At 54.9% G+C, this 16,742-nt stretch overlaps 2 protein-coding genes across 2 annotated transcripts in view; one reads left to right on the forward strand and one right to left on the reverse strand.

Moving 5' to 3' along the window:
- Positions 1-16,742, reverse strand: part of LOC140411787 (uncharacterized) — a 186,201-nt gene that overhangs the window by 147,927 nt on the left and 21,532 nt on the right. The gene's annotated exons all lie outside the window — the stretch shown is intronic.
- Positions 1-16,742, forward strand: part of LOC140411786 (uncharacterized) — a 37,892-nt gene that overhangs the window by 3,961 nt on the left and 17,189 nt on the right. The gene's annotated exons all lie outside the window — the stretch shown is intronic.

Raw genomic sequence — 16,742 nt, forward strand, 5'->3', positions numbered from 1 at the left:
ATCTAATTCCTTCTTCAAATTCCACAGATTCCCCGCTCTCTGGGGCGAGGGTGAGACCCTCTCTTGTCGGAGATGGTCATTGCCGGGCACTTGTGTGGCGCGAATGTAACATCTTTGGAAAACCCTCTCCAAATCCAACTCTGGGGAGGCCGGAAGTCACGGGAATGAACTGGAAACAAATGCAAGGCTAAAATTCAACAGAGAAATGTTTAACGAATGGGGAAAGTGAAGAGAGGGTCCGTGCAATTAAATGGATCAGTCCAATAGAGCAATGAGACCGACCTCACTCACAGCTCTGTTAAACCAGGGACCCCATTCTCCCAATTCTCTTAGTGCCGGCTGGATGCGGTGAATCTGGTGGGAGCCAGACCGTCGAATACCCGCTGGTGTAAAATTCCGTTACAAGTCTCCCAATGGCGGGTTAATGGTGATGAAGGCTGGCGTGAACAGGGGGCTCTCGGTTCACCCGATATTTGAGGTGAATGCAACACTGCCACAGTGCTGCGCCGCTCCTGATGCATCATTCACCACACTTCCTGCCCTCCGTCTCCATGCCCAGCTAGTCTTCATGGGCAGCACCATACTGCTGGACACATGGACACGCCTGTGCCACCGTTTCCCGTTCAGTATTGTGCCAGGGCTGCGAGTACAGGAGTCTCCTTCTCCCCCTCCAGCTGCGACACACACCAGTGTCTATCTGGACAGCTCTGTGCTGTCTGTCCCTTCCAGCAGTGACACACACCAGTGTCTATCTGGACAGCTCTGTGCTGTCTGTCCCTTCCAGCAGTGACACACACCAGTGTCTATCTGGACAGCTCTGTGCTGTCTCCCCCTTCCAGCAGTGACACACACCAGTGTCTATCTGGACAGCTCTGTGCTGTCTGTCCCTTCCAGCAGCGACACACACCAGTGTCTATCTGGACAGCTCTGTGCTGTCTGTCCCTTCCAGCAGTGACACACACCAGTGTCTATCTGGACAGCTCTGTGCTGTCTCCCCCTTCCAGCAGTGACACACACCAGTGTCTATCTGGACAGCTCTGTGCTGTCTGTCCCTTCCAGCAGTGACACACACAAGTGTCTATCTGGACAGCTCTGTGCTGCCTGTCCCTTCCAGCAGTGACACACACCAGTGTCTATCTGGACAGCTCTGTGCTGTCTGTCCCTTCCAGCAGTGACACACACCAGTGTCTATCTGGACAGCTCTGTGCTGTCTCCCCCTTCCAACAGTGACACACACCAGTGTCTATCTGGACAACTCTGTGCTGTCTGTCCCTTCCAGCAGTGACACACACCAGTGTCTATCTGGACAGCTCTGTGCTGTCTCCCCCTTCCAGCAGTGACACACACCAGTGTCTATCTGGACAACTCTGTGCTGTCTGTCCCTTCCAGCAGTGACACACACCAGTGTCTATCTGGACAGCTCTGTGCTGTCTGTCCCTTCCAGCAGTGACACACACCAGTGTCTATCTGGACAGCTCTGTGCTGTCTGTCCCTTCCAGCAGTGACACACACCAGTGTCTATCTGGACAGCTCTGTGCTGTCTCCCCCTTCCAGCAGTGACACACACCAGTGTCTATCTGGACAGCTCTGTGCTGTCTCTCCCTTCCAGCAGTGACACACACCAGTGTCTATCTGGACAGCTCTGTGCTGTCTGTCCCTTCCAGCAGTGACACACACCAGTGTCTATCTGGACAGCTCTGTGCTGTCTCCCCCTTCCAGCAGTGACACACACCAGTGTCTATCTGGACAGCTCTGTGCTGTCTGTCCCTTCCAGCAGTGACACACACCAGTGTCTATCTGGACAGCTCTGGGCTGTCTCCCCCTTCCAGCTGTGACACATACCAGTGTCTATCTGGACAGCTCTGTGCTGTCTCCCCCTTCCAGCAGTGACACACACCAGTGTCTATCTGGACAGCTCTGTGCTGTCTCCCCCTTCCAGCAGTGACACATACCAGTGTCTATCTGGACAGCTCTGTGCTGTCTCCCCCTTCCAGCAGCGACACATACCAGTGTCTATCTGGACAGCTCTGTGCTGTCTCCCCCTCCAGCAGTGACACACACCAGTGTCTATCTGGACAGCTCTGTGCTGTCTGTCCCTTCCAGCAGTGACACACACCAGTGTCTATCTGGACAGCTCTGTGCTGTCTCCCCCTCCAGCAGTGACACACCCCAGTGTCTATCTGGACAGCTCTGTGCTGTCTGTCCCTTCCAGCAGTGACACACACCAGTGTCTAGCTGGACCGCTCTGTGCTGTCTGTCCCTTCCAGCAGTGACACACACCAGTGTCTATCTGGACAGCTCTGTGCTGTCTGTCCCTTCCAGCAGTGACACACACCAGTGCCTATCTGGACAGCTCTGTGCTGTCTGTCCCTTCCAGCAGTGACACACACCAGTGTCTATCTGGACAGCTCTGTGCTGTCTCCCCCTTCCAGCAGTGACACACACCAGTGTCTATCTGGACAGCTCTGTGCTGTCTCCCCCTCCAGCAGTGACACACACCAGTGTCTATCTGGACAGCTCTGTGCTGTCTGTCCCATCCAGCAGTGACACACACCAATGTCTATCTGGACAGCTCTGTGCTGTCTGTCCCTTCCAGCAGTGACACACACCAGTGTCTATCTGGACAGCTCTGTGCTGTCTCCCCCTCCCAGCAGTGACACACACCAGTGTCTATCTGGACAGCTCTGTGCTGTCTCCCCCTTCCAGCAGTGACACACACCAGTGTCTATCTGGACAGCTCTGTGCTGTCTCCCCCTCCAGCAGTGACACACACCAGTGTCTATCTGGACAGCTCTGTGCTGTCTGTCCCTTCCAGCAGCGACACACACCAGTATCTATCTGGACAGCTCTGTGCTGTCTCCCCCTTCCAGCAGTGACACACACCAGTGTCTATCTGGACAGCTCTGTGCTGTCTCCCCCTCCAGCAGTGACACACACCAGTGTCTATCTGGACAGCTCTGTGCTGCCTGTCCCTTCCAGCAGTGACACACACCAGTGTCTATCTGGACAGCTCTGTGCTGTCTGTCCCTTCCAGCAGTGACACACACCAGTGTCTATCTGGACAGCTCTGTGCTGTCTGTCCCTTCCAGCAGTGACACACACCAGTGTCTATCTGGACAGCCCCATTCCAGCAGTGACACACATCAGTGTCTATATGGATCAGCTCTGTGCTGTCTCCCCCTTCCAGCAGTGACACACACCAGTGTCTATCTGGACAGCTTTGTGCTGTCTGTCCCTTCCAGCAGTGACACACACCAGTGTCTATCTGGACAGCTCTGTGCTGTCTGTCCCTTCCAGCAGTGACACACACCAGTGTCTATCTGGACAGCTCTGTGCTGTCTGTCCCTTCCAGCAGTGACACACACCAGTGTCTATCTGGACAGCTCTGTGCTGTCTGTCCCTTCCAGCAGTGACACACCCCAGTGTCTATCTGGACAGCTCTGTGCTGTCTGTCCCTTCCAGCAGTGACACACACCAGTGTGTATCTGGACAGCTCTGTGTTGTCTGTCCCTTCCAGCAGTGACATACACCAGTGTCTATCTGGACAGCTCTGTGCTGTCTGTCCCTTCCAGCAGTGACACACACCAGTGTCTATCTGGACAGCTCTGTGCTGTCTCCCCCTTCCAGCAGTGACACACACCAGTGTCTATCTGGACAGCTCTGTGTTGTCTGTCCCTTCCAGCAGTGACACACACCAGTGTCTATCTGGACAGCTCTGTGCTGTCTGTCCCTTCCAGCAGTGACACACACCAGTGTCTATCTGGACAGCTCTGTGCTGCCTGTCCCTTCCAGCAGTGACACACACCAGTGTCTATCTGGACAGCTCTGTGCTGTCTGTCCCTTCCAGCAGTGACACACACCAGTGTCTATCTGGACAGCTCTGTGCTGTCTGTCCCTTCCAGCAGTGACACATACCAGTGTCTATCTGGACAGCTCTGTGCTCTCTGTCCCTTCCAGCAGTGACACACACCAGTGTCTATCTGGACAGCTCTGTGCTGCCTGTCCCTTCCAGCAGTGACACACACCAGTGTCTATCTGGACAGCTCTGTGCTGCCTGTCCCTTCCAGCAGTGACACACACCAGTGTCTATCTGGACAGCTCTGTGCTGCCTGTCCCTTCCAGCAGTGACACACACCAGTGTCTATCTGGACAGCTCTGTGCTGCCTGTCCCTTCCAGCAGTGACACACACCAGTGTCTATCTGGACAGCTCTGTGCTGTCTCCCCCTTCCAGCAGTGACACACACCAGTGTCTATCTGGACAGCTCTGTGCTGTCTGTCCCTTCCAGCAGTGACACACACCAGTGTCTATCTGGACAGCTCTGTGTTGTCTCCCCCTTCCAGCAGCGACACACACCAGTGTCTATCTGGACAGCTCTGTGTTGTCTGTCCCTTCCAGCAGTGACACACACCAGTGTCTATCTGGACAGCTCTGTGCTGTCTGTCCCTTCCAGCAGTGACACACACCAGTGTCTATCTGGACAGCTCTGTGCTGTATGTCCCTTCCAGCAGTGACACACACCAGTGTCTATCTGGACAGCTCTGTGTTGTCTGTCCCTTCCAGCAGTGACACACACCAGTGTCTATCTGGACAGCTCTGTGCTGTATGTCCCTTCCAGCAGTGACACACACCAGTGTCTATCTGGACAGCTCTGTGCTGTCTGTCCCTTCCAGCAGTGACACACACCAGTGTCTATCTGGACAGCTCTGTGTTGTCTGTCCCTTCCAGCAGTGACACACACCAGTGTCTATCTGGACAGCTCTGTGCTGTCTGTCCCTTCCAGCAGCGACACACACCAGTGTCTATCTGGACAGCTCTGTGCTGTCTGTCCCTTCCAGCAGCGACACACACCAGTGTCTATCAGGACAGCTCTGTGCTGTCTTTCCCTTCCAGCAGCGACACACACCAGTGTCTATCTGGACAGCTCTGTGCTGTCTCCCCCTTCAGCAGCGACACACACCAGTGTCTATCTGGACAGCTCTGTGCTGTCTGTCTCTTCCAGCAGTGACACACACCAGTGTCTATCTGGACAGCTCTGTGCTGTCTCCCCCTTCCAGCAGTGACACACACCAGTGTCTGTCTGGACAGCTCTGTGCTGCCTGTCCCTTCCAGCAGTGACACACCCCAGTGTCTATCTGGACAGCTCTGTGCTGTCTGTCCCTTCCAGCAGTGACACACACCAGTGTCTATCTGGACAGCCCTGTGCTGTCTCCCCCTTCCAGCAGTGACACACACCAGTGTCTATCTGGACAGCTCTGTGCTGTCTGTCCCTTCCAGCAGTGACACACACCAGTGTCTATCTGGACAGCTCTGTGCTGTCTGTCCCTTCCAGCAGTGACACACACCAGTGTCTATCTGGACAGCTCTGTGCTGTCTCCCCCTTCCAGCAGTGACACACACCAGTGTCTATCTGGACAGCTCTGTGCTGTCTCCCCCTTCCAGCAGTGACACACACCAGTGTCTATCTGGAAAGCTCTGTGCTGTCTGTCCCTTCCAGCAGTGACACACACCAGTGTCTATCTGGACAGCTCTGTGCTGTCTGTCCCTTCCAGCAGTGACACACACCAGTGTCTGTCTGGACAGCTCTGTGCTGTCTGTCCCTTCCAGCAGTGACACACACCAGTGTCTATCTAGACAGCTCTGTGCTGTCTGTCCCTTCCAGCAGTGACACACACCAGTGTCTATCTGGACAGCTCTGTGCTGTCTGTCCCTTCCAGCAGTGACACACACCAGTGTCTATCTGGACAGCTCTGTGCTGTCTGTCCCTTCCAGCAGTGACACACACCAGTGTCTATCTGGACAGCTCTGTGCTGTGTCCCCCATCCAGCAGTGACACACACCAGTGTCTATCTGGACAGCTCTGTGCTGACTGTCCCTTCCAGCAGTGACACACACCAGTGTCTATCTGGACAGCTCTGTGCTGTCTCCCCCTCCAGCAGTGACACACACCAGTGTCTATCTGGACAGCTCTGTGCTGTCTGTCCCTTCCAGCAGTGACACACACCAGTGTCTATCTGGGCAGCTCTGTGCTGTCTCCCCCTTCCAGCAGTGACATAGACCAGTGTCTATCTGGACAGCTCTGTGCTGTCTCCCCCTCCAGCAGTGACACACACCAGTGTCTATCTGGACAGCTCTGTGCTGTCTGTCCCTTCCAGCAGTGACACACACCAGTGTCTATCTGGACAGCTCGGTGCTGTCTCCCCCTTCCAGCAGTGACACACACCAGTGTCTATCTGGACAGCTCTGTGCTGTCTCCCCCTCCAGCAGTGACACACACCAGTGCCTATCTGGACACCTCTGTGCTGTCTGTCACTTCCAGCAGCGACACACACCAGTGTCTATCTGGACAGCTCTGTGCTGTCTCCCCCTCCAGCAGTGACACACACCAGTGCCTATCTGGACACCTCTGTGCTGTCTGTCCCTTCCAGCAGTGACACACACCAGTGTCTATCTGGACAGCTCTGTGCTGTCTCCCCCTTCCAGCAGTGACACACACCAGTGTCTATCTGGACAGCTCTGTGCTGTCAGTCCCTACCAGCAGTGACACACACCAGTGTCTATCTGGACAGCTCTGTGCTGTCTGTCCCTTCCAGCAGTGACTCACACCAGTGTCTATCTGGACAGCTCTGTGCTGTCAGTCCCTACCAGCAGTGACACACACCAGTGTCTATCTGGACAGCTCTGTGCTGTCTGTCCCTTCCAGCAGTGACACACACCAGTATCTATCTGGACAGCTCTGTGCTGTCTGTCCCTTCCAGCAGTGACACACACCAGTGTCTATCTGGACAGCTCTGTGCTGTCTTTCCCTTCCAGCAGTGACACACACCAGTGTCTATCTGGACAGCTCTGTGCTGTCTGTCCCTTCCAGCAGTGACACACACCAGTGTCTATCTGGACAGCTCTGTGCTGTCTGTCCCTTCCAGCAGCGAAACACACCAGTGTCTATCTGGACAGCTCTGTGCTGTCTGTCCCTTCCAGCAGTGACACACACCAGTGTCTATCTGGACAGCTCTGTGCTGTCTGTCCCTTCCAGCAGTGACATACACCAGTGTGTATCTGGACAGCTCTGTGTTGTCTGTCCCTTCCAGCAGTGACATACACCAGTTTCTATCTGGACAGCTCTGTGCTGTCTCCCCCTTCCAGCAGTGACACACACCAGTGTCTATCTGGACAGCTCTGTGCTGTCTCCCCCTTCCAGCAGTGACACACACCAGTGTCTATCTGGACAGCTCTGTGCTGTCTGTCCCTTCCAGCAGTGACACACACCAGTGTCTATCTGGACAGCTCTGTGCTGTCTGTCCCTTCCAGCAGTGACACACACCAGTGTCTATCTGGACAGCTCTGTGCTGTCTCCCCCTTCCAGCAGTGACACACACCAGTGTCTATCTGGACAGCTCTGTGCTGTCTGTCCCTTCCAGCAGCGACACACACCAGTGTCTATCTGGACAGCTCTGTGCTGTCTGTCCCTTCCAGCAGTGACACACACCAGTGTCTATCTGGACAGCTCTGTGCTGTCTCCCCCTTCCAGCAGTGACACACACCAGTGTCTATCTGGACAGCTCTGTGCTGTCTGTCCCTTCCAGCAGTGACACACACAAGTGTCTATCTGGACAGCTCTGTGCTGCCTGTCCCTTCCAGCAGTGACACACACCAGTGTCTATCTGGACAGCTCTGTGCTGTCTGTCCCTTCCAGCAGCGACACACACCAGTGTCTATCTGGACAGCTCTGTGCTGTCTGTCCCTTCCAGCAGTGACACACACCAGTGTCTATCTGGACAGCTCTGTGCTGTCTCCCCCTTCCAACAGTGACACACACCAGTGTCTATCTGGACAACTCTGTGCTGTCTGTCCCTTCCAGCAGTGACACACACCAGTGTCTATCTGGACAGCTCTGTGCTGTCTCCCCCTTCCAGCAGTGACACACACCAGTGTCTATCTGGACAGCTCTGTGCTGTCTCTCCCTTCCAGCAGTGACACACACCAGTGTCTATCTGGACAGCTCTGTGCTGTCTGTCCCTTCCAGCAGTGACACACACCAGTGTCCATCTGGACAGCTCTGTGCTGTCTGTCCCTTCCAGCAGTGACACACACCAGTGTCTATCTGGACAGCTCTGTGCTGTCTCCCCCTCCAGCAGTGACACACACCAGTGTCTATCTGGACAGCTCTGTGCTGTCTGTCCCTTCCAGCAGTGACACACACCAGTGTCTATCTGGACAGCTCTGTGCTGTCTGTCCCTTCCAGCAGTGACACACACCAGTGTCTATCTGGACAGCTCTGTGCTGTCTCCCCCTCCAGCAGTGACACACCCCAGTGTCTATCTGGACAGCTCTGTGCTGTCTGTTCCTTCCAGCAGTGACACACACCAGTGTCTAGCTGGACCGCTCTGTGCTGTCTGTCCCTTCCAGCAGTGACACACACCAGTGTCTATCTGGACAGCTCTGTGCTGTCTGTCCCTTCCAGCAGTGACACACACCAGTGCCTATCTGGACAGCTCTGTGCTGTCTGTCCCTTCCAGCAGTGACACACACCAGTGCCTATCTGGACAGCTCTGTGCTGTCTGTCCCTTCCAGCAGTGACACACACCAGTGTCTATCTGGACAGCTCTGTGCTGTCTCCCCCTTCCAGCAGTGACACACACCAGTGTCTATCTGGACAGCTCTGTGCTGTCTCCCCCTCCAGCAGTGACACACACCAGTGTCTATCTGGACAGCTCTGTGCTGTCTGTCCCATCCAGCAGTGACACACACCAATGTCTATCTGGACAGCTCTGTGCTGTCTGTCCCTTCCAGCAGTGACACACACCAGTGTCTATCTGGACAGCTCTGTGCTGTCTCTCCCTTCCAGCAGTGACACACACCAGTGTCTATCTGGACAGCTCTGTGCTGTCTCCCCCTCCCAGCAGTGACACACACCAGTGTCTATCTGGACAGCTCTGTGCTGTCTCCCCCTTCCAGCAGTGACACACACCAGTGTCTATCTGGACAGCTCTGTGCTGTCTCCCCCTCCAGCAGTGACACACACCAGTGTCTATCTGGACAGCTCTGTGCTGCCTGTCCCTTCCAGCAGTGACACACACCAGTGTCTATCTGGACAGCTCTGTGCTGTCTGTCCCTTCCAGCAGTGACACACACCAGTGTCTATCTGGACAGCCCCATTCCAGCAGTGACACACATCAGTGTCTATATGGATCAGCTCTGTGCTGTCTCCCCCTTCCAGCAGTGACACACACCAGTGTCTATCTGGACAGCTTTGTGCTGTCTGTCCCTTCCAGCAGTGACACACACCAGTGTCTATCTGGACAGCTCTGTGCTGTCTGTCCCTTCCAGCAGCGACACACACCAGTATCTATCTGGACAGCTCTGTGCTGTCTCCCCCTTCCAGCAGTGACACACACCAGTGTCTATCTGGACAGCTCTGTGCTGTCTCCCCCTCCAGCAGTGACACACACCAGTGTCTATCTGGACAGCTCTGTGCTGCCTGTCCCTTCCAGCAGTGACACACACCAGTGTCTATCTGGACAGCTCTGTGCTGTCTGTCCCTTCCAGCAGTGACACACACCAGTGTCTATCTGGACAGCTCTGTGCTGTCTGTCCCTTCCAGCAGTGACACACACCAGTGTCTATCTGGACAGCCCCATTCCAGCAGTGACACACATCAGTGTCTATATGGATCAGCTCTGTGCTGTCTCCCCCTTCCAGCAGTGACACACACCAGTGTCTATCTGGACAGCTTTGTGCTGTCTGTCCCTTCCAGCAGTGACACACACCAGTGTATATCTGGACAGCTCTGTGCTGTCTGTCCCTTCCAGCAGTGACACACACCAGTGTCTATCTGGACAGCTCTGTGCTGTCTGTCCCTTCCAGCAGTGACACACACCAGTGTCTATCTTGATAGCTCTGTGCTGTCTCCCCCTTCCAGCAGTGACACACACCAGTGTCTATCTGGACAGCTCTGTGCTGTCTGTCCCTTCCAGCAGTGACACACACCAGTTTCTATCTGGACAGCTCTGTGCTGTCTGTCCCTTCCAGCAGTGACACACACCAGTGTCTATCTGGACAGCTCTGTGTTGTCTGTCCCTTCCAGCAGTGACATACACCAGTGTCTATCTGGACAGCTCTGTGCTGTCTGTCCCTTCCAGCAGTGACACACACCAGTGTCTATCTGGACAGCTCTGTGCTGTCTCCCCCTCCAGCAGTGACACACCCCAGTGTCTATCTGGACAGCTCTGTGCTGTCTGTCCCTTCCAGCAGTGACACACACCAGTGTCTATCTGGACAGCTCTGTGCTGTATGTCACTTCCAGCAGTGACACACACCAGTGCCTATCTGGACAGCTCTGTGCTGTCTGTCCCTTCCAGCAGTGACACACACCAGTGTCTATCTGGACAGCTCTGTGCTGTCTGTCCCTTCCAGCAGTGACACACACCAGTGCCTATCTGGACAGCTCTGTGCTGTCTGTCCCTTCCAGCAGTGACACACACCAGTTTCTATCTGGACAGCTCTGTGCTGTCTGTCCTTCCAGCAGTGACACACACCAGTGTCTATCTGGACAGCTCTGTGCTGTCTCCCCCTTCCAGCAGTGACACACACCAGTGTCTATCTGGACAGCTCTGTGCTGTCTCCCCCTCCAGCAGTGACACACACCAGTGTCTATCTGGACAGCTCTGTGCTGTCTGTCCCTTCCAGCAGTGACACACACCAGTGTCTATCTGGACAGCTCTGTGCTGTCTGTCCCTTCCAGCAGTGACACACACCAGTGTCTATCTGGACAGCTCTGTGCTGTCTGTCCCTTCCAGCAGCGACACACACCAGTATCTATCTGGACAGCTCTGTGCTGTCTGTCCCTTCCAGCAGTGACACACACCAGTGTCTATCTGGACAGCTCTGTGCTGTCTGTCCCTTCCAGCAGTGACACACACCAGTGTCTATCTGGACAGCCCCATTCCAGCAGTGACACACACCAGTGTCTATCTGGACAGCTCTGTGCTGTCTCCCCCTTCCAGCAGTGACACACACCAGTGTCTATCTGGACAGCTCTGTGCTGTCTGTCCCTTCCAGCAGTGACACACACCAGTGTCTATCTGGACAGCTCTGTGCTGTCTGTCCCTTCCAGCAGTGACACACACCAGTGTCTATCTGGACAGCTCTGTGCTGTCTGTCCCTTCCAGCAGTGACACACACCAGTGTCTATCTGGACAGCTCTGTGCTGTCTGTCCCTTCCAGCAGTGACATACACCAGTGTGTATCTGGACAGCTCTGTGTTGTCTGTCCCTTCCAGCAGTGACATACACCAGTTTCTATCTGGACAGCTCTGTGCTGTCTCCCCCTTCCAGCAGTGACACACACCAGTGTCTATCTGGACAGCTCTGTGCTGTCTCCCCCTTCCAGCAGTGACACACACCAGTGTCTATCTGGACAGCTCTGTGCTGTCTCCCCCTTCCAGCAGTGACACACACCAGTGTCTATCTGGACAGCTCTGTGCTGTCTGTCCCTTCCAGCAGTGACATACACCAGTGTCTATCTGGACAGCTCTGTGCTGTCTGTCCCTTCCAGCAGTGACACACACCAGTGTCTATCTGGACAGCTCTGTGCTGTATGTCCCTTCCAGCAGTGACACACACCAGTGTCTATCTGGACAGCTCTGTGCTGTCTGTCCCTTCCAGCAGTGACACACACCAGTGTCTATCTGGACAGCTCTGTGCTGTATGTCCCTTCCAGCAGTGACACACACCAGTGTCTATCTGGACAGCTCTGTGCTGTCTGTCCCTTCCAGCAGTGACACACACCAGTGTCTATCTGGACAGCTCTGTGTTGTCTGTCCCTTCCAGCAGTGACACACACCAGTGTCTATCTGGACAGCTCTGTGCTGTCTGTCCCTTCCAGCAGCGACACACACCAGTGTCTATCTGGACAGCTCTGTGCTGTCTGTCCCTTCCAGCAGCGACACACACCAGTGTCTATCTGGACAGCTCTGTGCTGTATGTCCCTTCCAGCAGTGACACACACCAGTGTCTATCTGGACAGCTCTGTGCTGTCTGTCCCTTCCAGCAGTGACACACACCAGTGTCTATCTGGACAGCTCTGTGCTGTCTGTCCCTTCCAGCAGTGACACACACCAGTGTCTATCTGGACAGCTCTGTGCTGTCTGTCCCTTCCAGCAGCGACACACACCAGTGTCTATCTGGACAGCTCTGTGCTGTCTTTCCCTTCCAGCAGCGACACACACCAGTGTCTATCTGGACAGCTCTGTGCTGTCTCCCCCTTCAGCAGCGACACACACCAGTGTCTATCTGGACAGCTCTGTGCTGTCTGTCTCTTCCAGCAGTGACACACACCAGTGTCTATCTGGACAGCTCTGTGCTGTCTCCCCCTTCCAGCAGTGACACACACCAGTGTCTGTCTGGACAGCTCTGTGCTGCCTGTCCCTTCCAGCAGTGACACACCCCAGTGTCTATCTGGACACCTCTGTGCTGTCTGTCACTTCCAGCAGCGACACACACCAGTGTCTATCTGGACAGCTCTGTGCTGTCTGTCCCTTCCAGCAGTGACACACACCAGTGTCTATCTGGACAGCTCTGTGCTGTCTGTCCCTTCCAGCAGCGACACACACCAGTGTCTATCTGGACAGCTCTGTGCTGTCTGTCCCTTCCAGCAGTGACACACACCAGTGTCTATCTGGACAGCTCTGTGCTGTCTGTCCCTTCCAGCAGCGACACACACCAGTGTCTATCTGGACAGCTCTGTGCTGTCTTTCCCTTCCAGCAGCGACACACACCAGTGTCTATCTGGACAGCTCTGTGCTGTCTCCCCCTTCAGCAGCGACACACACCAGTGTCTATCTGGACAGCTCTGTGCTGTCTGTCTCTTCCAGCAGTGACACACACCAGTGTCTATCTGGACAGCTCTGTGCTGTCTCCCCCTTCCAGCAGTGACACACACCAGTGTCTGTCTGGACAGCTCTGTGCTGCCTGTCCCTTCCAGCAGTGACACACCCCAGTGTCTATCTGGACACCTCTGTGCTGTCTGTCACTTCCAGCAGCGACACACACCAGTGTCTATCTGGACAGCTCTGTGCTGTCTGTCCCTTCCAGCAGTGACACACACCAGTGTCTATCTGGACAGCTCTGTGCTGTCTGTCCCTTCCAGCAGTGACACACACCAGTGTCTATCTGGACAGCTCTGTGCTGTCTCCCCCTTCCAGCAGTGACACACACCAGTGTCTATCTGGACAGCTCTAGGCAGTCTCCCCCTTCCAGCAGTGATACACACCAGTGTCTATCTGGACAGCTCTGTGCTGTCAGTCCCTTCCAGCAGTGACACACACCAGTGTCTATCTGGACAGCTCTGTGCTGTCTGTCCCTTCCAGCAGTGACTCACACCAGTGTCTATCTGGACAGCTCTGTGCTGTCTGTCCCTTCCAGCAGTGACACACACCAGTGTCTATCTGGACAGCTCTGTGCTGTCTTTCCCTTCCAGCAGTGACACACACCAGTGTCTATCTGGACAGCTCTGTGCTGTCTGTCCCTTCCAGCAGTAACACACACCAGTGTCTATCTGGACAGCTCTGTGCTGTCTGTCCCTTCCAGCAGCGAAACACACCAGTGTCTATCTGGACAGCTCTGTGCTGTCTGTCCCTTCCAACAGTGACACACACCAGTGTCTATCTGGACAGCTCTGTGCTGTCTGTCCCTTCCAGCAGTGACATACACCAGTTTCTATCTGGACAGCTCTGTGCTGTCTCCCCCTTCCAGCAGTGACACACACCAGTGTCTATCTGGACAGCTCTGTGCTGTCTCCCCCTTCCAGCAGTGACACACACCAGTGTCTATCTGGACAGCTCTGTGCTGTCTGTCCCTTCCAGCAGTGACAAACACCAGTGTCTATCTGGACAGCTCTGTGCTGTCTCCCCCTTCCAGCAGTGACACACACCAGTGTCTATCTGGACAGCTCTGTGCTGCCTGTCCCTTCCAGCAGTGACACACAACAGTGTCTATCTGGACAGCTCTGTGCTGCCTGTCCCTTCCAGCAGTGACACACACCAGTGTCTATCTGGACAGCTCTGTGCTGTCTGTCCCTTCCAGCAGTGACACACACCAGTGTCTAGCTGGACAGCTCTGTGCTGTCTCCCCCTTCCAGAAGTGACACACACCAGTGCCTATCTGGACAGCTCTGTGCTGTCTGTCCCTTCCAGCAGTGACACACACCAGTGTCTATCTGGACAGCTCGGTGCTGTATGGCCCTTCCAGAAGTGACACACACCAGTGCCTATCTGGACAGCTCTGTGTTGTCTGTCCCTTCCAGCAGTGACACACACCAGTGTCTATCTGGACAGCTCTGTGCTGTATGTCCCTTCCAGCAGTGACACACACCAGTGTCTATCTGGACAGCTCTGTGCTGTCTGTCCCTTCCAGCAGTGACACACACCAGTGTCTATCTGGACAGCTCTGTGCTGTCTCCCCCTTCCAGCAGTGACACACACCAGTGTCTATCTGGACAGCTCTGTGCTGTCTGTCCCTTCCAGCAGCGACACACACCAGTGTCTATCTGGACAGCTCTGTGCTGTCTTTCCCTTCCAGCAGCGACACACACCAGTGTCTATCTGGACAGCTCTGTGCTGTCTGTCCCTTCCAGCAGTGACACACACCAGTGTCTATCTGGACAGCTCTGTGCTGTCTCCCCCTTCCAGCAGTGACACACACCAGTGTCTGTCTGGACAGCTCTGTGCTGTCTGTCCCTTCCAGCAGTGACACACACCAGTGTCTATCTGGACAGCTCTGTGCTGTCTCCCCCTTCCAGCAGTGACACACACCAGTGTGTATCTGGACAGCTCTGTGTTGTCTGTCCCTTCCAGCAGTGACACACACCAGTGTCTATCTGGACAGCTCTGTGCTGTCTCCCCCTTCCAGCAGTGACACACACCAGTGTCTATCTGGACAGCTCTGTGCTGTCTGTCCCTTCCAGCAGCGACACACACCAGTGTCTATCTGGACAGCTCTGTGCTGTCTTTCCCTTCCAGCAGCGACACACACCAGTGTCTATCTGGACAGCTCTGTGCTGTCTGTCCCTTCCAGCAGTGACACACACCAGTGTCTATCTGGACAGCTCTGTGCTGTCTCCCCCTTCCAGCAGTGACACACACCAGTGTCTGTCTGGACAGCTCTGTGCTGCCTGTCCCTTCCAGCAGTGACACACCCCAGTGTCTATCTGGACAGCTCTGTGCTGTCTGTCCCTTCCAGCAGTGACACACACCAGTGTCTATCTGGACAGCCCTGTGCTGTCTGTCCCTTCCAGCAGTGACACACACCAGTGTCTATCTGGACAGCTCTGTGCTGTCTCCCCCTTCCAGCAGTGACACACACCAGTGTCTATCTGGACAGCTCTGTGCTGTCTCCCCCTTCCAGCAGTGACACACACCAGTGTCTATCTGGACAGCTCTGTGCTGTCTGTCCCTTCCAGCAGTGACACACACCAGTGTCTATCTGGACAGCTCTGTGCTGTCTGTCCCTTCCAGCAGTGACACACACCAGTGTCTATCTAGACAGCTCTGTGCTGTCTGTCCCTTCCAGCAGTGACACACACCAGTCTCTATCTGGACAGCTCTGTGCTGTCTGTCCCTTCCAGCAGTGACACACACCAGTGTCTATCTGGACAGCTCTGTGCTGTCTGTCCCTTCCAGCAGTGACACACACCAGTGTCTATCTGGACAGCTCTGTGCTGTCTTTCCCTTCCAGCAGTGACACACACCAGTGTCTATCTGGACAGCTCTGTGCTGTCTGTCCCTTCCAGCAGTAACACACACCAGTGTCTATCTGGACAGCTCAATGCTGTCTGTCCCTTCCAGCAGTGACACACACCAGTGTCTATCTTGATAGCTCTGTGCTGTCTCCCCCTTCCAGCAGTGACACACACCAGTGTCTATCTGGACAGCTCTGTGCTGTCTGTCCCTTCCAGCAGTGACACACACCAGTTTCTATCTGGACAGCTCTGTGCTGTCTCCCCCTTCCAGCAGTGACACACACCAGTGTCTATCTGGACAGCTCTGTGTTGTCTGTCCCTTCCAGCAGTGACACACACCAGTGTCTATCTGGACAGCTCTGTGCTGTCTGTCCCTTCCAGCAGTGACACACACCAGTGTCTATCTGGACAGCTCTGTGCTGTCTGTCCCTTCCAGCAGTGACACACACCAGTGTCTATCTGGACAGCTCTGTGCTGTCTCCCCCTTCCAGCAGTGACACACACCAGTGTCTATCTGGACAGCTCTGTGCTGTCTTTCCCTTCCAGCAGCGACACACACCAGTTTCTATCTGGACAGCTCTGTGCTGTCTGTCCCTTCCAGCAGTGACACACACCAGTGTCTATCTGGACAGCTCTGTGCTGTCTGTCCCTTCCAGCAGCGACACACACCAGTGTCTATCTGGACAGCTCTGTGCTGTCTTTCCCTTCCAGCAGCGACACACACCAGTGTCTATCTGGACAGCTCTGTGCTGTCTCCCCCTTCAGCAGCGACACACACCAGTGTCTATCTGGACAGCTCTGTGCTGTCTCCCCCTTCCAGCAGTGACACACACCAGTGTCTATCTGGACAGCTCTGTGCTGTCTGTCTCTTCCAGCAGTGACACACACCAGTGTCTATCTGGACAGCTCTGTGCTGTCTCCCCCTTCCAGCAGTGACACACACCAGTGTCTGTCTGGACAGCTCTGTGCTGTCTGTCCCTTCCAGCAGTGACACACCCCAGTGTCTAT

This window comes from Scyliorhinus torazame, chromosome 4, assembly GCF_047496885.1.
Source record: "Scyliorhinus torazame isolate Kashiwa2021f chromosome 4, sScyTor2.1, whole genome shotgun sequence".
NCBI lineage: Eukaryota > Metazoa > Chordata > Chondrichthyes > Carcharhiniformes > Scyliorhinidae > Scyliorhinus > Scyliorhinus torazame.